At 36.8% G+C, this 26,433-nt stretch overlaps 1 protein-coding gene across 2 annotated transcripts in view; it reads right to left on the bottom strand.

The window, feature by feature from the left end:
* The window catches only part of SPEG (striated muscle enriched protein kinase), a 2,687,905-nt gene that overhangs the window by 579,206 nt on the left and 2,082,266 nt on the right, over positions 1 to 26,433 (bottom strand). The gene's annotated exons all lie outside the window — the stretch shown is intronic.

Here is a 26,433-nt window from a genome sequence, read left to right as displayed (position 1 = left end):
CCATACATGATACAGTTGTTATTTCAGCAGTGCTTACTTTTGAAACTATGTTATAGTTATAGTTATACAATTATTCATTATTAATAAACTAGCCTCATGTCATTCAATCAGTGCTTACATTTAACTTTCATTACTAACCAGGTAAATCCAAATATCAAATTAATCTCTTCTATCAAGTCTTAATCTCAAGACTGAATTAACATTAAGCCTTAAACAAAATTAGTCAAAACTCAAAAATGTAATATTTACAACATAATGTTAGAACAAGTGTGACCATATTGATCTTCACAACTTCTACTGAAGTTTATGTAAATGGCCTCTTCAAGCACAATTTCCATTAGAGAATTCCATACGGCCCATTTTTTATTATGGAATTCTGTTTCTGATCTTCAATAATTCTCACTTCCATATATTTAATCTCTGCTCTCACCTCTTTGGTACTTGTTATTTTACACCATCCTGACATAAACATGGTTCTACACACACAGCTGTGTAACAGTCTACTGGCATCAAGTTAGTCTTCTTTCAAACTGACCCTAGTATGCTAGCATAGTTAAAACCTACAAAAACTGGCAAAGAAATAACACTTGAAAATAAACACCAAACGAAGGACAAACCACACTGGAATCCAAGTTAAAAGTTAGCGCTTTCGTTTACTGTATTAAGCAAACTTCATCAGACAAAATGGAATGAAAATACATCCATATTTATATTTAAAAACTGGTAATTAGTATGACATCGTTTCTTTCAAAAGAAGACCAAGCCTCTAATTAAAGTACCAAACCACAAAGAAAAATGCACCAATAGAATGTTCAAATAAATAAAGAACATTCAATACATAGGACATAAAACAAATTAATGATCATATAAAACATATAAAAATGATATACAAATATTATATATATGTTTGTCATCTCATTAATGCCCTCAGTTTCAGCATACTTTTAATGGATGACTCAGTCTCTCTTCTCTCTCTTTTTTTGAAGGAAATGATGTCATACTAATTACCAGTTTTTACATATAAATATGGTTGTATTTTCATTCAATTTTGTCTGATGAAGTTTGCTTAATACAGTAAATGAAAGCGCTAACTTTTAACTTGGATTCCAGTGTGGTTTGTCCTTCATTTAGTGTTTATTTCCATAGTTAAAACCTGACTGGCTAAAAAGGCATGCATGGGAGTAGTACCTTAAGCCCATTGCAGAATAAATAAATCATGTTACCCATGTGCTGTGACAGAGATCACTACAGAATCTTGTCTTTTTCAATGGTTTTATAGATGATACTGACAAGATATGAAGGGAAAACTATGCCTTTTTGCTGTTAAAACAGTAATATTTATATATCTATATATTTATATATCTATATATGTATATACTGTTGATTAAAACAGTGCCTGTTTTCAGGTATGGCATGGAGAAAACTCCATATGCAACATAACAGCTGTATTAATGATAGTGTAATGGACTGAATGGGATTTGATAACATTGCAGGAAAGATCTCAATTATTACAGTTTTAATTATTTTCTAAAATTACGAAACAATAGCTGGAACTTAGAAACAATGTGAAAAAATGTAAACCATGTTTTGTTGGAGGACAGAAACAAGAAATTAAAGTTTAAAGTGATTTTCCGATGTTAGCATATACACTGTGGCATTTGATGAATGAAGTACCACAATGCATTTTTAAACTTGTCTATAGTTATATATTTGGCCTGTTTTAATAATAAAGCCTCATAACCTTTTTTTATTAAACCATGGCTCAAATAAATTTAACATTTACCACTGTGACATTGTGTGCTGCGTCCAAAAACATTAATGGTGCACTTTTGCCAATATGGGGTGATGTGCCTATTAAAGTCTGTGGATGCAACACACAATATTCCTACACTGACACCACTAAAGTTAAAGTTTACTGTTTTTCCTCAGTGATCTCAGTGTATGGAAATCATATTTTTTAGATGGGTAAAGGTGTTGTTCATCAGTTTTTGCACCACATGGAGTGGTGCAAAGGTAAAATTAGAAAATGTTGGAAAAATCACTTTAAAGAGACTTGGGGTAGGAATATCAAACCAGGTGGCCTAAACAAAGCAGCCAATGTGATCAACAGCTAGAACAGCTGCTGGAATAATGGGATTCAAAGAAAGTAACCTCGGCAGAAGAGGCCACATTGATGCATTCTCACTTCATAGATATTGAAACTGTTAAGTATACTGTGTGTAGCAATTCTGCACAGATCATTTTTGCAAATGCATAAATATGACTAATTACTTTTGAGCAAGGCAAGGAAATGGAAAATAGCCTGTTGAAGCAACCACAGGATGAGAGTCTAAAATAACTGAATGCATATAATCTTCAATCTTGTATATCGTATTGAGATTGATACATGACTGATAGTTTTAGATAAGGCTTTTAACGGCATCAGTAAAGTCCACGGGATACCATGTTTCAAACCAGAATTTTTTCTAGTGACTGCAACTTGCATTGTTTCTGAAATGTAGCAAAATGGTACAATGAGGGAGCAAACACAATGTAAACAATTCTGAGTTACACTATCTTGTGCAGGTCAAGGGCCATTGGCTTCTTGCTTCTAATGTATATATTCAAATTCATACAGCATGATATAGATTGAAATATATCTTATTACAATATGTCTCATTCTGCATGGTATATATTACAATATGTCTCATTCAGGATGGTGTGTGTGTGTGTGTGTGTGTGTGTGTGTGTGTGTGTGTGTGTGTGTGTGTGTATATATATATATATATATATATATATATATATAAATATATATATATATATATATATATATATATATATATATATATATATCAAAACATATTCAGCATGGTATCTATCAATAACCTCTTTTTCCCATTTTTGCACATGGGGTTGGAGTGTCACTTCAACGGTGACAATCATCTAGAGCCAAGGTTTACACCGCCGGGTGGCTAGCTCTGGCATGGTAGTTCTTCCACACCACACACTCACACTTATGGCCAATTTAGAGTGTCCCATCCACCTACTACATGTCTTTGGAATGAGAGAGAAAGCCGGAGTACACAGAGGAAACCCACACAAGCAAAGGGAGGACATGCAGACTCTGCACAGAAGCCACCCCAGGTGAGAATCAAACCGGGGAACCTCTTCCTGTGAGGCGAAAACACTATTCGCTGTGCCACTGTGCCACATGGTATATATTGCAATATATTTAATTCAGAATGGTATATATTGCAGCAGATTAAAATATAGTTATTCTTTCTTTATTTAGAGTTTAATGTTTTAGTACATTACAGTATAGTTAAAGTTACAGATTCTGTATCATATAGGTTACATAAGTGAATATTACCATACAAAGAATTCATTCAGCAACTGAAGTCACAAAGGTAAGTTGCATTCTATTCTTAGGCTATGGCTTTATGATGTACTCTGCCTCTAACTCTTCCCCTCTCATTGGCTTCTACCATATTGTTGCAGCCCTTTACCAAAGTAATTCAACACTCTAGACAAGCAGGTATTTGTTTAGTTATGCGACTTCAGTTTATTACTTCTTCCAAAATATCTGCAATGGTATATTATTCTTTTCTACATATTTGCTGTTAACATTGTGAATTAAGTACAGGCCTCAACATATTAATCAGTCAAAGATCAATTAATGGGAAACAAGACCACGCATTTCTAGGAAGTACAAAAGAATCTCCCAAATGATACTAAACCCTGCCTGAATTTAGCTTCCTTAACCAGTAGTAAAATACTCACAGTAAAGATATGGACTGTTTTTTTTTTAATTTCTAGTAATGAATTTGGCAGGAAGGCCATCCAACATTAACTTATATATAACAGAAATTAATTCAGATGTTGGACGGAATATCTGACATTGTAACAGACAAGAGAAAACAAGTGTTGCAAAACCTGCAGACTGAATGTTTGCAAGATGAAGAAGATGACATTAGCGTGTTTTATGCTATGCTATATTCCTGAAATATTACAGAGACAAATCATGAAATGCTTCACAATAATCTGGACAGAGCTATATAGACACTAGCATACATTTAAGTATGTTATGATCAGGGATAATGGGACTCTGGCAACATTATTTACTGAGATTTGAGCTCAGCACTTCTTTTCTCATTCAGTCAGCAAGAAAACAGCAAACCATTCCATCAGCAAACTATAGGATTTTCTTTGTGGATATTGCATCTTAATAGTGAGGAGTACTTCATCCTAATTTTATTTATGGTTCCCTTGATGAAAGATAGTAGCTAACTGTTCTTCATACTGATCACCTTGGCCCCCCCCTTAACTATTTTGTGAATTACGTAATTACGTATAACACTGGAATGTTGGGCTGTTAACATGAAATCATGTTTTCTTATATTAGAGCCAGAATCTTTTAAGCTTTAAGTTGCAATGGTATAGATTAATGTTAATAGTAGCATGTTCTTAATGTTAGGTACAAAGTGCAGTTAAATCACATGCCAATGGCTCAAACCAATAAAGCACAATTAAAGCACGACACCTACCTAACCTTAGCTCTTTGCCCTTATCCTATTCATTTAGTTGTCATTTTTAAAGATCTTCCTCAAGAATTATGCAAAAAAGTTAAAGTTAGTAGTATGAACACAATTTTCTAATGAAATTATGTGGATGTTATAAAATATCTCATCAGGCTATTATAAAGTATCTGAGTAACCAGTAAGCCTGCTGTAATATTTTTATTTGCAGCTTGCAGCGTCCAACAAGATGACTGCCTAGAGCAAATCCAGGATTTTTATTAGTGGATTGATAAAATATCTCAGTGAGTTGTTAAGATACCAATACAAAATAAGTTCAAAGCAATCCTGGAAGTACTAGAGTCTTATTTATCTCCACTTGCAGCGACAAACCTGATAATGGCCTTGAACCAAAAAAAGGTTCTTAACAGTGAATTCAATCAAACATATATCATAGAGTGGTTCAGAAATGAACAAAAAAAAATAGATTCTTACTAGTGGATTCTGAAAATATTTCAGCAATTTGTTAATAATCAATCAAAAAGAAGTTTAACGTGATTTGAAAAGTACCGGTGACTTTCTAGACTTATTGCAGTTTTATTCATTAACACTCACAGTATCCAGCCTGATAATTTCCTCGACCATATTTAGGATCTTGACCATGGATTAAATCAAATTATACCATGACCCCCCCATTAATATTCCAAAACGTGCATGCTGATTGGCCAGCGTGCACATTGTAAATCGACTTATACTAATGGAAAAAGGTCCGGTCGCCCGGACTTTTTCCATTAGTATAAGTCTTTTTTAAAACACTGTCTCGCTATGTTAAAGGAGTTTAACATAGTGAGACAGGTTTAAAAAAGGCAACGGAGATCTCCGTTGCTTATTTTAAAGCTGTCTCGCTATGTTAAACTCCTTTAACATAGCGAGACAGTGTGTAAAAAGCAATGGCGATCTTGCTTTCTCCGTTGCTTTTTTTTAAACCTGTCTCAGTATGTTAAATGGGCTTAACATAGCGAGACAGCTTTAAAATAAGCAACGGAGATCTCCGTTGCTTATTTTAAAGCTGTCTCGCTATGTTAAACTCCTTTAACATAGCGAGACAGTGTGTAAAAAGCAACGGATATCTTGCTTTCTCTGTTGCTTTTTTTTAAACCTGTCTCACTATGTTAAATGGGTTTAACATCGCGAGACAGCTTTAAAATAAGCAACGGAGATCTACGTTGCTTTTTTTAAAGCTGTCTCGCTAAGTTAAACCCATTTAACATAGCGAAACAGTAAAAAGCAACGGAGATCTTGCTTTCTCCGTTGCTTTTGCCCACAGCTGTGATGTACTGCGTAGGCATACGCATGTGCAGTACATCAGAACTGCCGCAGAATACCAGACAGTCTGCTGCGGAAGGGCAGCAATGAGGCATTATACAATGCCATTATTTAAGAAAAGTAATTATTTTTTTTCTTAAATAATGTCATTGTATAATAATAACCACTTCTGGGTGTGGGTAATGCTGGATTTACCCACGGTTGGCTTTGTTTGGCCACTCGGGCTTCGCCCTCGTGATCAAACCACGCCAACCGTGGGTAAATCCAGCATTACCCACACCCAGGCGTGGGTTATTGCTATAATATTTCATTGAGTGGTTCAAAAAACAATCAGAAAGTAGTCACAAATTATCATAAAGCGACATGAGTCTTTTATCGTTTTACCTACCGAAGCTCATAGCTTCTAGCCTGCTAGTAGTCTCGAGTGTACCTCAGGTTCATTTTTGTATATTAAGTTAAAGATCTCAACTTTGGTTAAACATGAAATCCGTGACTGAAAAAAATAACTTAAAAATCATATGGAAGAATTAAGCAAACCTTGATCGGACAAATAAACTCAAAAATAGTATGCAACAATTCAGATCTTCTTTGTTTTAGCCACAAAACAAACAGGCAGATAAGCGTCACTCAGTATTAGAGCTTTGGTCATTAGCAGTTACATAAAGTGACAGCTTGTAGGCATGTTTACAATCATTGTTGGTCAATGTTTAATGACTGTACTGTAAGAAATGAATGACAGTAAAGTAAAAGAAAGCTAAAAACTAATGGCGCCAAGGTAAGGCGTTCAGATTAGGGCTGCATCCTATAATATACTAAGTCCTAAAATACTTCATTGAAACTAAACAAATGAATAAATTGTGCTAGAAATAAATAAACACAATAATACCCATGTTAGTGACCTGCTACATGGGAGTCTTGGCTATTTAAACCAATAATAAGAAAGCAAGAGTCGTCTCAGTCATAATATTAAAACATGAAACAGTTTCCAGCTTATTGTGAGCACAAAGTCTCAATCATCTAAAAAGAAAAGTTAGACTAAGATCAGATTACAAAATATAGGGGTAGGGTGCTTAGCTGCTCCATGGTGTATCAATAAAAAAGAAAGCATGTGCGTAAATTAGAACGACATTGGGTTACAGAAAGAGGCAAACGAGTAAGTAAAAAAAAAAAGGACAAAATGAGCAGAGGGGCCATAGAAAAATATATATGGATTGCTTAGTGACTCTCAAAGATATTAATGAGAAGATATAAATTGTATACAATAATAAGATATCAAAAATGTTAAAAATGTTTAGAGATGGTACACGGGGAGAGCAAAGGAACACCAATAATCATAATACATAAAAAATGACCAAATGATTGAGTAGCTGGCTAGAGTTACTTACTAGAAATAAAAAATAAAATTAGATGGGCAGTGCAATGGTATTCCATAGAGGGCTACTGTCTTAAGCTCTGTTAAATAGATAGGAAGAAAAATGTTATGAATCTGGCAATAGCGTCATAAATAAAAATGAAAAATTAGACATTAAAAATTAAAATAATCCCCAGTTAGGCCTTCTAGTTAAATGCCATCACATTATAGGAACCAGGGCCAATAACAGGGATGGATACAAAAATACTCAGCAGGTACTTGTTCTGACAAAGATTTCACTATGCGTTTTGTCAGATCTGCCTGTATAAAATCAAAATTCCAAAGGTTGGAAAATAAAAACAGACTAGAAAATACCTGAAATAAAATTAAAATTACAATAAAAACAAAGTTATAATTAAAATTGCTATAACCAAACTTAATAATCAAAAGCGAGGGACACAAATAAGTCTGCAGAGGTGGCTGGAATAAGTTGGGGGGGGGTACCGAGGAGAATAATAGGCAGGGAAGAAATGAAAAAAAAAAAGAAACAACCAAAGCAAGTGGATATTGAGAAAAAAATGTGAGTTAATCAAAGGCAAAAATGCCTAGTAAATAAAAAAAGAATAACCCAAGCTAAAGATGTAATACATAAAGCACAAATTACAACCAGGTCATGATCAAAAATCGTCAGTATAGAATTGAGAACAGTTATGAGGTCCCACTAATGGAATAATGGAACAAGTCATTGCATTGTGAATCAACAGGAAAATAAGTCAATGTCATATTATATTGTTGGATTAGGGATAACATAGACGGGAATCAAGGGAAGCATCGGAGAGATAATTAAATTCCACAAAGAAGGTGGGGTCCTAGAATGTGGACCCATATCTTTAGGTAGAATAATGGCATTAATAAAATTTGTGGTAGTTGAGTTTCTTTAGGTTCAAAACCTAGTTGATAGAAATTGTTGTTTTCAGTCCTAGTGGTCTGTTAGCCAGTAGCCATATTTGCTATTCCAGCTCCTTTTTCTCAAATAAGTCATTAAGGTTTCATTGGAATGGTGTGTTGAAAATTCTGTCAATGATTAAAAATAGAAAGCTGTTGTGGCCAGGATATTCTTTTGTATGCGTGGCCAAAGGGTTGGAGGTAATCCCTTATAGTATATCAGTGCACTGGTGTGCCATTCTAGTCTTTAATTTGTTAATGGTTTTACCAACATAAAGGCTTTACAGTTTTGACATTGGGCCCTGTATACATTCCTTTCAGTGCAGCAATTGCCATACCAGATGGTCTTGAAGGACTTCCTGTGTTAGGGCAAAAAAGGATGCTTTACCATACATGTATTTGCAGTAGCTGCATGCACTTACAGACATTATGCAGAGATTACAGTTATAGCATATTCCCTCCATTTTGTTTCTTACATTTAGAAGTATAGAAGCATCTTGTCAAATAATCCTGTACTGAAACAAATATCTATGAAACAAAATGGCTTTATAAAAACATTTTCTTTATCTATGTATTGAAGTTTTTCTATTCGTACTTTCTCACAAAAGTTCCTCCATTCATGACCACAGATATTCCTTTTAAACTTTCACCAAATATGCATACATGCATACCTCCCAACTGTCCACATTTTTGCAGAATGTCCAGATTTTTGCCTCATATTTTTGTTATGTTCCTCATACAATTGTGTTTTTCTGACAAATCACTGGCAAATCTTTGGGGGATGAAGACTGAAATTAATGATAGACATTTGAGTTTCAGACTTCATACCCTTCAGAAAATCTGTGTTAATGTAAAATCTGTTATTCCATTAACTTTCTAAGTTTGTAAGAGGAATATTTAAAAAGTGTCCCTATTTTGGGGCCTTTGTCGTCCCCCCCCCCCATTATTTATGGCTTTGTCCAGAATTCTTGCTCTAGGAGGTTGAGTGGCATGCATATATGTAGCAGTTATGGGAGAATGAAGAAGGGGAAGGAGATTTCTGTAACTCAGGACTACAAAGGAAGTCACACAATGCAGACACATGAACATGCTACTTATAATGTTACAGTATTTAGTAAACTAAAGAATCTGAATACACAGTCCACCTTTGTGTACTGCAGTTATTATTCAGTTTTTTTCAAATCAGAAGAGCTGGAAAACCACAGTTTACTATATATGAAACATAAAAAAAGTTCATTCATTCAGGTAGCATTCACTTGTCATTACCTGCTTATCCTTCCCAAGGCTGTGTGGGAGACAGCACCTTCTGCAACATTCAAGGGGCGTAAGGAAAAGAAAACTAATCCTTGATGAGATACTATTCTATTGCAGGATGCACATTAACATGCATATACACACTCTCTCATATAGACACACACTCACACACACACACACATTTTGCATATGCATCTTTTGGCAATTTAAAGCATTGCCAATTCCCCTACTGTTAGAAAAATGTGTATTTGAATACATGAGAAATGCTAGTTTAAAAGCAAAGTAGTATATAATGCATTTTATTCTATTAATCATATAGTAGTAAAATTAATTCATGTCTAAATGTGAAGTAGTTTTGAAACTGCAGTGTGGCTTGAAGCAAAGCTGATCTCTGACCCTGGCAGAATGCTAGCTTAGCAAGTTTTAATGTTTATGCTTTTCACAAGTGATTATCTGCTGGGTCAGGCAATTAAATGTGTGAAATAATGAAATCTTCTGCTCTTTCCTGTTGGAATGATCTGGCCTTGTATATGTGTTACTAAGATAGCACGCAGCTGTGTGAGAAAGTGTAACAGAGAACAAAGACATGCATTAAAAGACTGAAGCTGCTATTGTATTCGAACTGATATGAAACCTTGAACAAGTAACTTTACAGAAAGACATTATGACTGACCAGCTGGATAGCAAGGCCGTATTGTATCTAAAGGAAAAGTTTTTTTAAATATGCAGCATCAACAGATTAAATAAATAAAAGCTTGTAAGCTAAAGTGATGTAAATGCCCTGTGACATATCACGTCAGAAAGGTGGGCATAGCTTGAAAGTTAAACCTATATAAAATTGTGTGCTTCCTGTTTCATGTCAGACAAAATTCTGTACTTGTATGGTTTTTTGCCTCCTGGTGTACACTAGTAAACTTTTGAATCTGAACCTCCTGTGTATTGAATTCTTAATTTTATTTAACACCTACTACGTATGTTTGGGATATAGGAGAAAAAATTATCCCTCACAGAAATCTCACATGAACACAGAGATGGCAAGCAAACTAAATATGGAAGGCACCCCAGCTAGGATCTGAAGTGGAGAACAAATTGCAGCAACACAGAGTCCAAACCCACTGAAACAATTTATCAACTTAAATAAGAAATTCATATATGAAGATAGAAGCATCAGCAGCCAGGCAAGTGTGTATGGCTTAGTAGCTGTGCTGTGAAAACTTCTGTGTATGAAGTTGTACAAGTAGCACAGCTTGTTAACATGAGGGAGAGGTTCAGGATCAACTTAGGTTGGAAACTAGTCATGTGTACCTCACATATGAATGCTCTTTAACAGTCTTTAACAACTAGAAAAATTATTTAATAAGGATTCTGCACAGCCTGAAATGGACTTACTAAACTACCTGGTTTTGAATGATGATTCTCACTAAAGGGAGTCAGAGGCTGTGGTTGTGAACAAGTAATTGAGACATAGGTACTTTGTCAGTAATGTGACAACATCGTTATATAATGCAATATTTTTTTTTCACTATCAAATAGTTTGGCCTAACAGAAAGACAAGGACCCACTATCCAAAGACCTTAAACAATGATGCGTGTTGCGATGAACAGCATTTCAGCTGAATACTGGTGTGAAATGAATCTAATTTTTGATCAGATGGTTTCCTGTTAAGCTTCCCCTTCTGAGCCTTCTGTTAGTAGAGCCGCTGCAATCCAATCAGTGGTTGCTAGGAATTCCAGTTGCTGGCCAACAGCATACTGTGTGCATCTGTATTGTAAGTAAGTACCTTTCTAAGTGTAATTAAAAATTAGGGTGAAACAAGATAACTATGCATTATCAGGCATTCTTCAGCTGAAGAAAAGTGAGAAAAAGTAGTTCATGCTGCCACTGATCAAGGACTGTTTTCCTGAGTACTCTAGTACCTGCAGTCTGCGTGAAATAGAATGAAAAATTCACTTTAGCTAATACAGTATAATTCCACATGCTGGGTTATGGGAAGACCTGCATTCCCTGCTTTTTGAGAGAATCAGCATATAACCTGCCTACTTGCTATCAATGTGCAAATGCTGGCTAATATCTGTGTGCAAAAAAAGTTACTGCTTTTACTCAAGAATCTTCTGAATCTATACAGTTTAACCAGCAACGACTGATTAGATAACAAAGTGAGTCATATTCACCACCTTTATAAAAATTACAGTCCTGATGTACTTATTTTGTAGTGCCCTCTGCTTAGTGAAGACTGCAACAACCATATTTATAGTTTTCCTTAATTGCTGTTTTCCACTTTGTTCTGCACTTTGTCTTACAACAAATGGGCACCATAAAACAGAACACTGTGGGGGCACACACACATTCCTCTGATGCAAGACATTAGCAAATTCACAGCCATGGCTGGATGTGTTAGGACTTAATAAAAAAAAACATCCCCACCATACAGGACAGCAACACTCACAGCTTCTGGCTCTTGCCTTAATGGGAATGAATGAGTGGTAGGGCTCTTAACCTGGGGGGAATGAATGAGTCAACAGCGGTTCTGGGAATATGCACTATAGACAACTCCAGATCATTTGCTGCAGTCATTTGTAAAAAGACTGAAGACGTACATATGAAAGAAGAGGTCTACTTTGACCCATCAAATTTTCAGTTTGCCGAAACTGAATTAACAGATCCCAGTTAAGCGAAAGTGCGTTTAAAGAAAAATGCACTTTTGAAAAAATCATTACACCAAAAAAATAAAAGAAACACACACACACACACACACACACAAAAAAAATTCAACAAAATCATTTTTGCAAGGTGCAAGCCCCCCTGCACCCCCCCATGTGGGGGAGGTTGTGCCCCCTACATCCCCGCTACTTATATATACTAATTGTGAGATCGCACTAAAGTGGTGAAAAGGGTTAATTCCCTTATCCTCACTGTACTGCAATCTAGCAGGACTATTCGGTGTAATGATTTTCGCGAAAGTGCATTTTCATTTAAACACACTTTTGCTTAACTGGGATCGGTTCATTCAGTTTTGGCAAACTGAAAATTCTATGGGTCAAAGTAGACCCAAAAAAGACCTAGGGTATAAAGGAGCAAAAGGAAGAAATACGATGAGTCCACTAGGGAATGTATTTCATTATGCTGATGACTATCTCACAGAAGTATGTGTGATCAAGTAGGATACAGCAAATAGGCTTCTAATGATTTTTTTTTACCTAAGGAAAAGTATCCCTCATTCTCCTTCTATAATGGGCATAATACCTTTACACCCCCTAGCTGACATAACTATCCTTGAAGTCATCAGGCCTCATCCATACATTATTAGGACGTTCATTAAAGTTTGTTCAATGTAGCAATCTTCATTAAAAAATACTATGAAGAAACACTCATTTGTGAAGGAAATGAATACCATCTAAACAGAGTTCTTCAATGAGCTGCCAAAATTACTTAAATACAAAGAGATGACAGATACTTGCTGCATGAACATCAGCATACCTCTCAATCTCTTAGCAAAAGAAATCCAGATGAAGTCAAAAATAATGGGGGGGGGGGCAATGGCTCAAAAATAGGGACAGATTTTAAATATTGCTCTTATAACATTATAAAGTTGTTAGAGTAAAAGGTTGTGTGTTATCATGCATTTTTTGAAGTATATGAAGTCTGAAACTCAAATGTCTGTCATTATTGAGTGACTTCAGTCCTCGGTGATTTGCCAGAAAAACACAAATTTCCAGAGGAACAAACTAAAAATATGAGGTAAAAATCTGGACACTCTGCGAAAATCAGGACAGCTGAGAGGTATGAACACCAGAAAAGCTTTTCTCATGGTGCCACTTAAAAATAAACAGAAGAAATGTTTTTAGACAGGTTGCAAGATGGCAGCATGAGAAAAACAATAAGTGGAAGTGAAAATGTAGCAGCTAATGTCATCATTAAACAATAACCTTTTCTAGTTATGAATCACTACTGAGGGCAGCACCATCGGAAACAAATCTGAACATACTATCTCTACCTATTTAGTGGTAAGCACAAAAGAATAAAAATGGATAGAAAATGAAATACATCCATCACAAGTACCTCAGTGAGCATGGATGTTACAATATGTGCTGTAACTTAGCACAATGTTTGTAGCATGCACTGTCCTACAGTATAGTGTGCCAGCACAGAAATGCAGATCAACATGTCCAGAGTGAGGGAAAGCTACCTACTGTACTGCCATTCTGCCATGTAAAACGTGGTACGTGAACTAGTGCTATAATACAATGGCATTATTTTACAAAGAGAAACAAACACCTTTTTAATGTTCTAATTGTAAAATTAGAATAAGCTCTACTCTTTCAAAGACATAGGTACTTTACCCTTAGATAGTGTCATTTACCTAAATGAGCTTCTTCAGTGATGCTTACCGCATTAACAACTGCTCGTGGTTTGCTCTCAAAAAAAGGTTAACTTTTGAGGTTGCATAGGACAGTCACAAGTCCTGTCCATTTTCTTATTTTAAAAGAGACCACTTGGTGCTACGGTGGGAGTGATAGAAGAAATATGTAATTCTGCTGGAGACGTGAGAATGATCTGATACACAGTCTGGTAGAAAAGACAAAGACCACAGCAAACCATTAGAATGGTGATAAAAAAAACTCGACGGTCAAAGCAAAGAAGTGCAAATTATTGTACTGAGGAGCCAAAACCAAACTCAGAAAGGACTACATTACTGGGCTAAAAAAATACACCAACACTAGTGGAAAGGGGCTTTGGACAACAATACCAAATGACTTTACAATTATGCAAGTAACGTGAGAAAACAATACAGAGAGGTGAGATATAAGAGTAAGAGGAATACATGCCATTCTGTAACAAGACGATGTAATTCATCTAAGGAAATAGTTGTTGGAAAATCACTTGAAAAACTACAGTATATTCAGCCTGTATTCCTAATTAATAAAATGCGTCTATATTATAAGCACGAAAGCCCTATTAAGCGAATACTAAAACACTGACACATATTCCGCGAATCGCGAATACACCGAACACCCTAAACCACGAAATACAAAAACTCGAACCATCATAGATGTCCCACCCCACCACCCGCTACATACTACCTACCCAAAAAAACGAAATGAACCATATACATACACTAACCGAAACCCTACTTCTAACCCTAAACTAAACTCTACTTCTAACCCTACACTAAATCTTGCATATACCACCATGTATGCACTTACCTTAACCCGCACCCTAACCCTAAGGTCCGTAACTATCGCACAAGAAGCAGAAGAAGCTATACCCAAACAAACTAAATAATCTACACACATACACTTAAACAAAATCCTACTTCTAACCCTACACTAAATCTCACATACATTACCATCTATGCACTTACCTTAATCCGCACCCTAACCCTAAGGTCCGTAACTATCGCACACTTACCTTACGGAGCTATACCGTAGAAGGGCCAACCATGACGATTCGACATTTCAGATTTCGCACTTCAGGATGATCGATGTTTTTGCAGTTCGAGGAAGACATGTCAACGTTTACGTATTTGGGTAAGTACACCTTCGTGCTTATAATATAGAGCCTAAAATGTTTCTATATTATAAGCACAAAAGCCCTATTAAGCGAATACTAAAACACCAACACATATTCCGCAAACTGTAAATACACCGAATGCCCTAAACCGCGAAATTCAAAAACTCGAACCGTCATAGTTGTCCCACCCCACCGCCCGCTACATACTACCTACCCAAACAAACTAAATAAACCACATACATACACTAACCAAAACCCTACTTCTAACACTACACTAAATCTTGCATATATCACCATGTATGCACTTACCGTAACCCGCACCCTAACTCTAAGGTCCGTAACTATCGCACACTTACCTTACGGAGCTATACCGCAGAAGGGCCAACCATGAAGATTCAATGTTTCAGATTTCGCGCTTCAGGACGATCGATGTTTTCGCAGTTCGAGGAAGATGTGTCGACGTTTATGTATTTGGGTAAGTACACCTTCGTGTTTATAAGATAGACCCAAGAAAATAAACACAGTGTAATCTCATTAGAAGTGAACATTTAAATTATGTATGGTAAGTACTGTACATTATACACAAACAGATGAAGGAAATTAATGTGCAAACTACTGACCACATATTGGATGGGTGGGACATTATACAAATGTATAGCCAGCACTATATTGTTTTATTTGTAACTGGAACACAAGTCCACTGACAGATGTTTACAGTTCTGTTGTCAGCATTACAGTTTGATGTATTTTAGATGCTGTGCTTAGATTGTGGGTCATGGGAGTAAGAAAAGAATGCAAAGGTGAGTTTTACATCTGCTTTCTTACATTTCTCTTCCCAAACTTTTTCAATCTTGCAAATTATATGTATGTGGTGTGTGTGTGTGTGTGTGTGTGTGTGCCTATATATATATATGTATATATATATATATATATATATATATATATGTGTATATATATATATATATATATGGGTCTACTGCTTTTGGTCGAATTACATTTGGTCGAAAATGATTTCAGGCAGTTCACTTCACCGAAAATACATTTAACTGAAAATCCATTTGGTCGAAAATGCAATATAGCCCCTGCCCCACTGCAGTGCGACCCTGGAGTGAAAATATAAAGTTGGGGGGGTGTGGGGGGCACAGCCCCCTACATTGAGGGGTGTGGGGTGTGTAGCCCCCCACATAATTGCAGTGTATTCACTATTATATACTTGTGTATCAATTAAAAATACTTTGAAACATATGACGTCAGTAAAAACTAGTTGCAAAATGTGGGAAGCTACGCCCACCACACCCCCCAATGTGGGGGGCTGTACCCCCCACACCCCCACTAACTTTATATTCTCACTCCAGGGTCGCACTGCAGTGGGGCAGTGGTTATATTCCATTGTCAACCAAATGGAATTTGACCAAATGAGCTTTCAATCAAATGAGCTTTCAGTGAAGTGGGCTGCCTGAAATCATTTTCGACCAAATGTAGTTTGACCAAAAGCAGTAGACCCATATATATATATATATATATATATATATATATATTATATATATATATATATATATATATATATATATATATATATATATATATATTGTATTCAGGTGGTTTATTCATTACCAACTCCTCACCTACCTTCTCTCTAACAAGCTACTATCCAAAACTCAGCACGGCTTCTGTCCATCCCTTAGCACTACCACTGTCCTAATTAACTTCACCAACACCATTAACTCATATAGGAACCAAGACAAACTAGTCTCTGCTACCTTTCTAGACTTATCGAAAGCATTTGACAATGTCTCCTATAATAAACTCTTAACCTGCCTCTCTGAACTCAACGTCAACAGCCCCACCCTGCTCTGGTTCAGTAGTTATCTAAACAACTGCCTTCAGTCTGTCAAATGGCGTAACTCCCTACCCCCTCCCCTCCCTGTCACACTTGGAGTACCACAAGGTTCAATTCTCGGTCCCCTCTTTTTAACATGTTTACACACCAAATTCACCTAGCAACCACTAAAGATGAAATAGTCCAATACACTGATGACACAACCCTCATCTGCTCAGCACCCAACCTACAACTCCTCCAACAAAAAGCTCAAGAAGCCTTCACAGAGATAGAAAATTGGCTAAATAATTCTTAATTAATACTAAACCCAAAGAAAACACAACTTATGCTAGTCTAGTGACCTTACCTTCTGGATAGTCTCACCCAACAAGACCCTCATCTCCCCAGTCCCAGAGGCCAAATTACTAGGACTTACAATCCACCAGCAATTGAAATTCAACAAACATATATCTCTAACTATCTACACAAAAAACTAGGGACCTTCTATTGCAGCAAAAGGTACCTGGCCTCTATGTCTAGGATTGCCATAGCCAGAACCCATCTCTTATTAACATTACTTTACATTAGCATCCCCAGTGGTAACAAACCTAAATAAAACTGACCTGAGCAAACTTTCCACCTGTTACAACAAAACTGCCAGATTTGCAACCAGTGCTAAATCCCAGTCCCACCACTGCCAGTCCCTACATGCATTACACTGGCTAAAATTTTCCAACTTATTACTATACCACCAATTGAGTCTAGCTCACCAGAACCTATACTATCCTGTGTAAACCCCTGCCATGACAGGCCTTCTAAATTTTTACAATTTGAACAGACAATTGCGATCCAGTAACAAAGCTCTGATCGCAAATATCCCATGTAAAAACAACTCTGAGGAAAACCTCTTCCCCATCAAGGTTGCAAAGACATGGAATACCCTACATCTCAACCTCAGATTACAAAATTGTACCTCAACTTTCAAAAACCTCCTTAAGTCATACCTTTTTTCCAAGCCTTTATGCAACTGCAATCCACCCCCTGAAGCCTGACCCCAACACAGGAGTCTACTTCCTTATGCCTCTGCAGCAAACTTATATTGTGCTCTGCTTATCCCTTGTGTATATATTGTAAATATGGTATACTATGAAAATGCCTTGCACACACATTGTACCTATGTTATTCCATGAAACTGTTATGCTCATAAATTGTACTCCAACTTTGTATTTTTAAACTTGTTGGCTATCTTGCAGCATGTCACCTGACTGTCTTTTCCATGCTAACTCTGTAACCTACTACTGATACCATGTACAACTCACTTAGTCTCTTACTGTATGGAGGTTTTCTCCCGAGAACTCTGCTAAAAACTGGTAAACAAATGTTAAATTTAAATGTATATATATCATACCTCCCAACTGTCCTGAATTACTCAGCTTTTACTGAGTTGTGGGGTCCAAATAATAGGGTGCCACAATTCCCGAGTGGCACCGCTTTATTTCCAATTTTTTTCTTTATTTTTTTCACTTTCTTTTTTTTTTTTTCGCAGTTTCGGAGCTGACATCATCACGTGCGATGACGTCAGCTCAGTCAGGGCTACTAGCCTGTCGGAATTGAGCTTGCACATGTACTTATTTATTTATTTATTTATTTATTTCAGTTTGATTACCGGGGAGGTCCACTGGGCTTGGTAGCCCGTTTTCAGTGGAGGCCCGGAGAGAAAAGCTCCAGCAGAAAACAGCAGTTTAATAACATAAAAATTTCAGATACAGTTGTATTACAAATAACAGTTAGCAATAAAAGAAATAAAATGTTAACAAATTCAATTGTTCAGGAGGAAATACTGGCTTATGGCATGAAATCAGGATTTACTAATTTGGTATCTATGCTGAGTATATTAAAGAGGTTAGGTAGGTAAAAGAGGTGAGCCAGGAGAGAAGTAGGATGATAGCTTGAGAGGTATGGGCTGGAGAGTGCAATTGCATTTCCTGTTTAGGGAGAGGTAAGAATGAAGATGGTTTTTGAAGATGTTAAGCTTGGTGTAGGACCTAATTGTGAAGGGCAAGGCATTCCATTTTTTGGATAGGGTAAAGGATAAGAGTAGTTGACCTGCGGGGCGCTTAGGTTTTTGTACAGTGATTAGGTTTTGGTGAGAAGATCTAAGTGATCTAAGGGGGGGTATAAGGCTGTAGAATGTTAGAAAGAGCAGGGCAGTTTGTAGGGTGGAACAATAATTTGTGGGCTGTTATGATTTGGAGAAAGTCAAGGTGATTGGGGGAGTTCAAGCCAGTTTAGGTAGTGGAGGGAGGTGCAGTGATGAGAGGAGGATTTGATATTTGTGGCAAATCTAGAGATTTTGTTGTAGCATTGTTCCAGTTTGGAGGTAAGTGTGGAAGATAAATTTGTGAGGAGGGGAGCACCATACAGAAGGGAGGGAAGTAGGAAGGTAGAGGCAAGGGTAAGTCTGGTGTGAGGAGAGAGGAAGTGGTTGTTTCTATACAGTAAGCCAAGTTTTATGTGTGTTTCTTTGATGTTTAGCTGGATATGGTCATTAAATTTTAGTTGGTCATCAATTATAACGCCGAGAAGCTTGGTGGAGGAGACAATCTCAATGGTGGAGGTGTTGTGGCTGGTAATTAAAAATGAGTCCTTATCTAGAGAGGATGATTTAGATGCAGTGAAAAGGAGGATCTTAGTTTTGTTTGCATTTAGGGCGAGATGATTTTGGAGCATCCAGTTTTCAGTGGTTGAGAAGGTACTCTGTGTTATGGCTTTTAGTTCTGTTAGATTAGGGGCACAACAGATTAATGTGGAATCGTCAGCATATTGTACAATTTTGGTGTTGGGAATGGCTTTGTGGAAGTCATTAATAAAGATGTTGAATAATAATGGGCCGAGTATGAAACCTTGGGGTACTCCAGTGGGGGTAGGAAGGAAAGTAGAGGTAGCTTGGCCCCATTTCACAGCTTGGGACCTGTTTGAAAGGTAGCTGGAGAACCAAGAAAGAGTTCTTTGGCAGAGGTTGAGATTAGAGAGGTGGTTTAGAAGGTGGGAATGAGAGATGGTGTCAAAGGCTTTGGATAAATCTAGAAGAACAGAGGAGACTATGTTACCGGAGTCACGTGCTGAGTTGACAGAGTGCAAGAAGGAAAGAAGGAAAGAAGGGCGGTGTTAGTACTGTGTCCAGGGCAGAAGCCATGTTGGGTAGGAGAGAGTAGTTGGTGTTTGGTAAGGAATGGCAAGAGCTGCAGGTGGATACATTTTTCAAGAATTTTGGAGATGGGGGAGAGGATGGCTATGGGACGGAAGTTGGAGACAGTGCAAGTTTTGCCACCTTTGTGGAGAGGCAAAATGAAGGCAGAGCGCCATAGTTTGTGTACGTAGGATTCGAGTAAAGACCTATTAATTAGGATGCTGACAGGTATGGCAATAGAGTCAGAAGATATTTTTAGGAAGGAGAATGGAATGCTATCTGGGGCATTGGAACAAGGCTTTAGTTTTTGGAGAAGTTTCTTTATTAGGTCGGTGGATACAGGTTTGAGTTCAAAAGAGGGGGCAAGAGATAAGGGGACTGAAGATTGAGCAGGGGGGGGGGGTTATTGTTGGTGAAAGTCTTGGTCAGCTCAGCGATAGAAGAGGTGAAAAATGAATTGAAAAGGGAGGCTATTTCAAGGTCAGATTTACTGGGATCAGGGGAGGGGTTGTTTGTTGTACCTGGTTTAAGGAGGGAATTAATAGAATTCCAGAATTGTTTGGGATTTCTTGCATGGTTTTCTTGTAGTTTGATGTAGTAAGACTTTTTATCTTGCTTTTTGACTAGGCTTCTCAACTGCTTATATTTAAGGAAGATTTATCTTTGCTTATGTTTAAGGTGGGCTTTCCAGGTTTTATCTCTTTGAAGCATTATTTTTTTTGTGTCATTAGTGAGCCAGGGGGAGCTATTTGTTTTGACTCTTTTTGTTCTACTAGGGGTGTGGAAGTTCAGGCCAGCTAAGAATGTGGAATTGAAGTAGTCAATGGCTTCGTCTAATGGTAGTGTTTTTAGGGGGTTCCAGTTGGTTAGCTTAAGAGAGTTAGAGAAGGAAATAGGGTTAAAGTTAGATAGGTTACGAGTATGAATGTAGTGGTGAGAGTGAGGAGAGGAGGGAGTAGCTCGAATGGTGAAGGCAGGGAAATGGTCTCCTAATGGGTCTGGAGTGACGCCTGATTTTATAATTTTGTTTGGATGAGATACTAGGATCCAGTTGAGTATTGTGCCAGGGGGATTAGTTTTGTTGGGTCGAGTAATGGAATTAGCAAGTTGAGTGAACTTGAATAGGTTGATGGCTATAGTGGGATTGGTGTTATTGATTTTTCCCCAGTCAATATTTACATCACCCAAAATGAAGGTTTCCAGGTTAATATTGGAGGAGGTCCAGGAGAGGATATCTTCTAGAGTATTGGTATTGTTACCAGGGGGAATATAAAGGCAAATAATGCAGATGCTTTTATGGCTGTTTATTTTTAGTAAACCAATAACAATTTCAGAGTTATTGAAAGAGGGGATGGAGTTAGGGTAGGGAGTAATGGACAGGAGGTTGGAGTAAAGTAGAGCAACACCACCACCTCTTTTATTTGGTCGGTCAGATCGGAGACAAGGAAATCCTGGAGGTAGGAATTCTGAGTCAGTAATGTGAGGTTTTAGCCATGTTTCAGTGATAGCAGCTATGTCAGGAGAATTGTGACTGAGCCAGGCATGGAAGAGGGTGAATTTATTTTTTAAGCTTTGGGCATTAATAGTGAGGAATTTGAGGTTTTTGTTAGAGGATTTGTTGTTGGAGTGAGGGAGATTAGTGGGAGAGAAATTAGGGCCTGGGTTGGGGTGAATGTCGCCAGATAAAATAAAGGTAAGGGGGATGGGGGATGTTTTTTTTGGATTTGTATTTTGTTGCAGGAGGGTGATAAGGATTTGGTTTAAGTTTGAAGTTATTATTTGGTTCAAATGCTATGAGAGCAGGAAGGGAGAACAGAAAGAATGTGTTTAGAAGGCTCGACCAGAAAGGATGTATCTTCGCTCGCTCTGCAAGTGCAAGGGAAAGGATTTGGATTTATTTACGCTCCTGCTGCCTGGATTTATTTGTAAAAGGCTCGCTCTGTAAGTGAAACGTAAGGAACCTAGCTAAGTGTGTGTGTGTGTGTGTATGTGTGTGTGTGTGTGTGTGTGTGTGTGTGTGTCAGTGTATGACAGAGATAGTTAAAAGACTTATTTATTTATGAAGGTGGGGTGTTTTATATCGGAGTAGCTATGTTTGTCATACCCGATTTAATTAACAGTTGTTTTGAAAATTCTTATCTGCTTTACATCAGTATGGATTCCCTAATTATTGGGTATATGCCTAGCTTAATAAATACAAGTACGTGATGCAAGTATTTGGTTTTGTTGAGGACGTTGTGCTTTCTAATTATTAGGAGTCTGTTCCGCGTATGATAATACTATAGTCAAGTTCAAACTGATACTTAAAAAGTATTATTGAGTGAATTCGTGTAGTGACTTTTTAGTTATGGGCAAAATTGTTCAGGTATACCTGTAGTGGAATTATGTGTAAAGATGAACTGGGTGGTTTTAAAGCTGTATGCAAGACTGAAAACTGTTTCTCCTTCTAACTTTGATTAAGCAAACTTTGCTATAGGTATTTGCAATTAAACATAAATCGAACATTGCGAGATGGCTGTAGTTTAATCTGTTAGTCAGAGTTTGCATTAATAAATGTACAGATGGTGTTTGTAAACTCTGCCATATAAAGTTGTCAGGACATTCCCAAACTTTCTGTAGTGTGCTGTTGATTACTGTGTGCTTAAAACTTGCATGTGGCATACTACTTTATCATCGTTGTTGACTTTCAAGCTATATTTTGTAGTTAAATGAGGTTCCTATGGTGAAACAGAAACTGACAATATGCAACATTTCAGGTTTTGGTCCCACGTTGGCATTTTGTTGGAGTAAACGTTATTTGAATGGGATTGGGTGGACTCTTATTATTCCTGTATTTAACCATGCGATGCTCATGAGAAGTTTGTATTACAGTTTTGTGCATAGCGCTCAATGAATCGGTGACAAATCCAGAGATAATCAGGGACAATTAAAATACTAGGACTATTAGAGTCTTTGACAGCGTGTGAATTAATATGCATTTTTTGAAGTAAAAGGTGTCATGTCATTATTATTAAGTGTGACGTTTGGAGAAAGGATGGTGAATTATAAGTTTGAGGAGGGATTAAGAGAGATTGGAGTTAAAATCAGGGATAGTTTAGTGGCGTAGTTTTGTGCTTGTGATTGTCCACAACTGCAGATACTTAAGCTACTAATAAGATTGTCTGGCTTTTTGTCGGTAATAAAATGGAAGGAAAACTATTACATAATGTGTGTAAATAAAAAAGACATGGGCATGGAAGTTGCCTTGAAATGGGTTTTATGTTCTGTCTGGTCATGACATATTTAAGAATTCACAATTATTTACTAAATGGTACAATGTAAAATGTGCACTTGTTTTTTATGTGGTTTTAATATCTTAAACGTAGGTGAATGGATGCATTATTTCTGCAAACCACTAGCAATTCCTTTGTAGTATGAGAATAACATTTTATTCTTTGTGGATGGTGGAGGGGTTTTTGATATTGGCAGAAAACTAAACTTAAGCTCTACTGCCTTTGCATGTCTAAATCCTGTCTTTTTTTCCATTCTGCATTATTTTTCTCCATAAATATATAAGCTCTTGATGGTTACTGCTGTCATCCTTAATTCTACAGCCAGTTGGAAGTTGAAGCTGACTAGCTCACAGGTAAAAATAACTTTATCTGTATGCAGAAGACTTTCTCTAGAAGTGGAAATTGTACATTTTATTTTGCTTTTTTTACTCGCCAGCTGACCTGACTAAAGGCCAGTAGATTGTTGTAGGTTACTGGTTCTGACAATTTTGGTTGGTAGGTACAGTTCGAAAAATTGTGAGACAGTATGTTGCTGTAGCTCAGTGGGTTAAGCCATTTTATTGGGTAGATATTAACTGGAAAATATTGTAAGACTTTGAGACCATGTACTGTGCGTTAAATATTTTGGTATGTTGATGAATACTTGAACTGGCTGGAAATGTTTTGGTTTGAAAAAATGAGCTGGTCTGCTCAGCAGGCCTTGTTTTCTTGGTGTCATTTTGTGGTAGGAGAGTTAAAGCAAGTGAACCTGAGCGGATGTGCACCAGTATGGATTATTCTGATATTTTGGGTTTCACCCCATGCACCCCTTCTTTGTAATTTATGGTCCTGATGTGTGTTGTTGTTTGTTGTTTACCCATTTTGTGAGTAAAAGAGTTTGGTAACCACAGCTTGTCTCACTGTTTGCTCCTTATTTATTCTGTCATCTGTGAGTGTGTGTGCAAGCAAGTGAATCTGTGATCTCTTCATTATAAGCCAGAAGCAGACGGGAGAGTTCATTGAAGCAAGCAACTGAATTGTGGAGTCCTGAGAATGTCCTACTTTCATGGAGATACCTAGTAACTATGAATCTATTAAACAGTTTGCCATCCATTCCCTACTGAAATATTACATTAAAAAAATAAGTTAGTAACACAGGCAATTTATTCTTTAAGGGCAAAAGGCACTTTACCTGTAGATGAAACAATGAAATATAAAGTTGTTTGCTAGCAGCAGCCTCTTCATTAGTTACAGATCTTTTTAATGTGGAATTATTTAAATGACTTTTACTTCTACAGAAAATGTGCGTATTTACTGATACTGGTGAATTGTAGAAGTTTGTGTAGACTTTTATGATGGAAATGTTCTGAATTGGGCAGTTTTGTCATTATTGGTTCATGCATTTTGTTTCATTGCTTACTGGAAAAATGTTCAAAACAATAAATTTAATTTTAATTTAACGCTCTAACAAGTGTGCTGTATTATACAAGGAATATAATTTAATACAGTCAGGAAGGTGTATCAAAGAACACATGTATGAGAAGCCTATAATTTGAAAACAGCCCAGAGGTAATCTTGATCCGCCAATGGCCAGATGCATTTTCTTTGAATGTGGGTTTCACTGCTGTTTCAATGAATGTGAGTTTCAATGGCAGAGAAGTTTTTAAAGCTAAGTCTATTTTCATTGTGACACTGTATTGCTTTATTTAGCAGATGTCTATTACTGTTTGGGCTATAAAATGCAAAATAAAAGTTTTAAATGAAATCCAAATAATCATCATAGAAATAAACCAATATGCACCTTACAGTGTTTATAGTAAATAGGGTGAAATAGTAAAGTAATTGGACATTGGAATGGCTTCAGGGGGACTCTGGGGCCATATTTGGTTGTCTGTTCTTCAGATTGCGTTTGAAATTTAGTATCCCACAATTCCATTGTAGTGGGTGGGGATACATAATTACCTATGCAAATTTTATGTTAATCAACATACAGTTTTGTACATGTTTTTCATGAGCCTTTGTCCAGATTTTTGATGTTTCCAGGTTGAGAAGTATGATATATATATATATATATATATTATATATATATATATATATATATATATATATATATATATCAATTATCAGAGAGCTAGAGACAGACATACATTCAGAGATTTGAAGTGTTTGAGCAGAGTATAATTTCCTAGTATATACTCGTTTTTACAGTCTACTTGCCAAAGGAATTACTTTAAATATTCTGTGTTTCAGTTTCAAGTATTTGTATCTCAAGCTATGGTGATGTAATTAATCAAAGCAAATTCAAATATTAATCACCTAAACTGAATCAAAAGAAAAGAGTAATAAAATGCAGAAAAATATCTGAAAATAACAGGAAATAATTTTGAAAACTGAAGGAGAACAGTTTAGGGATTCATGTGAAAAGGTACATTTTTATACACAGAGTAGTGGTTGGATGCAATAATTTTTAATGAATGTTCTGTGGAAAAAATAATGACTGAATTTAAAAATAAAAAGACACACTTAACAGACATCATGTTAGCTGACAACATTTATTCAGTTACTTATCTTACATCTCCAGCTTATTAAACAGGCAAGAATGACAAGTTGATTATGAGCTGGAAAAGGTTATCACTAAATGTCAATGTCTTTATTTCTACAATTTTAAAATGGGTGAAACAAGGGCCTAGCAGAACCACTCACAGAATTATCAAAACAACAGACATCACTGTGATTTTGGAATGAAAGAGTTGAAAGCAAAGTTGTACAAGTACATTTAACATAACAGTAGATGCTAATATGATCACTGTTGAAGTAGATTTAGCTATATGGAGTATATCCTGCCAAGGATACAACAGCTGGCCAGCTTCCAAAGCTTCGGAACATCTTCCACACACAAAAACAGTCTGACATGTTTGGGAACTAAGCCCTTCAGATCTTTTCTGCTAACACAGAGAGGGAGGTTAAGTCCAGAAAGGACAATGGTAGGAAGAACAAAAACAACCACACCCTGGCATAAACAACACACCAAAAAAACAAAAGGGATGGTGGGAGTGAGTGGTTACTGCAGCAGTGATCATTCAAACATCTTCTGTTATGGTAAGTTTGCTCACACAGCTGTACAATGTTCATCATATTGATTACTGCTGCAGTAGCCACAGCTATATGGGTAGATTACCCTAGCTTACTACGTTTGGGAGGTAGAAGAAGAGTCTGGGAGACCCTGGAGAATGGACCTTGCAAAGCCTGATCTACACCTACAAAAGGAATCAAGCTGGAGTTTCTAGAATACT

Source organism: Protopterus annectens, chromosome 6.part1, assembly GCF_019279795.1.
Source record: "Protopterus annectens isolate FY-2018-M chromosome 6.part1, PAN1.0, whole genome shotgun sequence".
Classification (NCBI taxonomy): domain Eukaryota; kingdom Metazoa; phylum Chordata; order Ceratodontiformes; family Protopteridae; genus Protopterus; species Protopterus annectens.
Note: the sequence above shows the minus strand (reverse complement) of the source record. Positions and strands in the feature narration are given on the sequence as shown.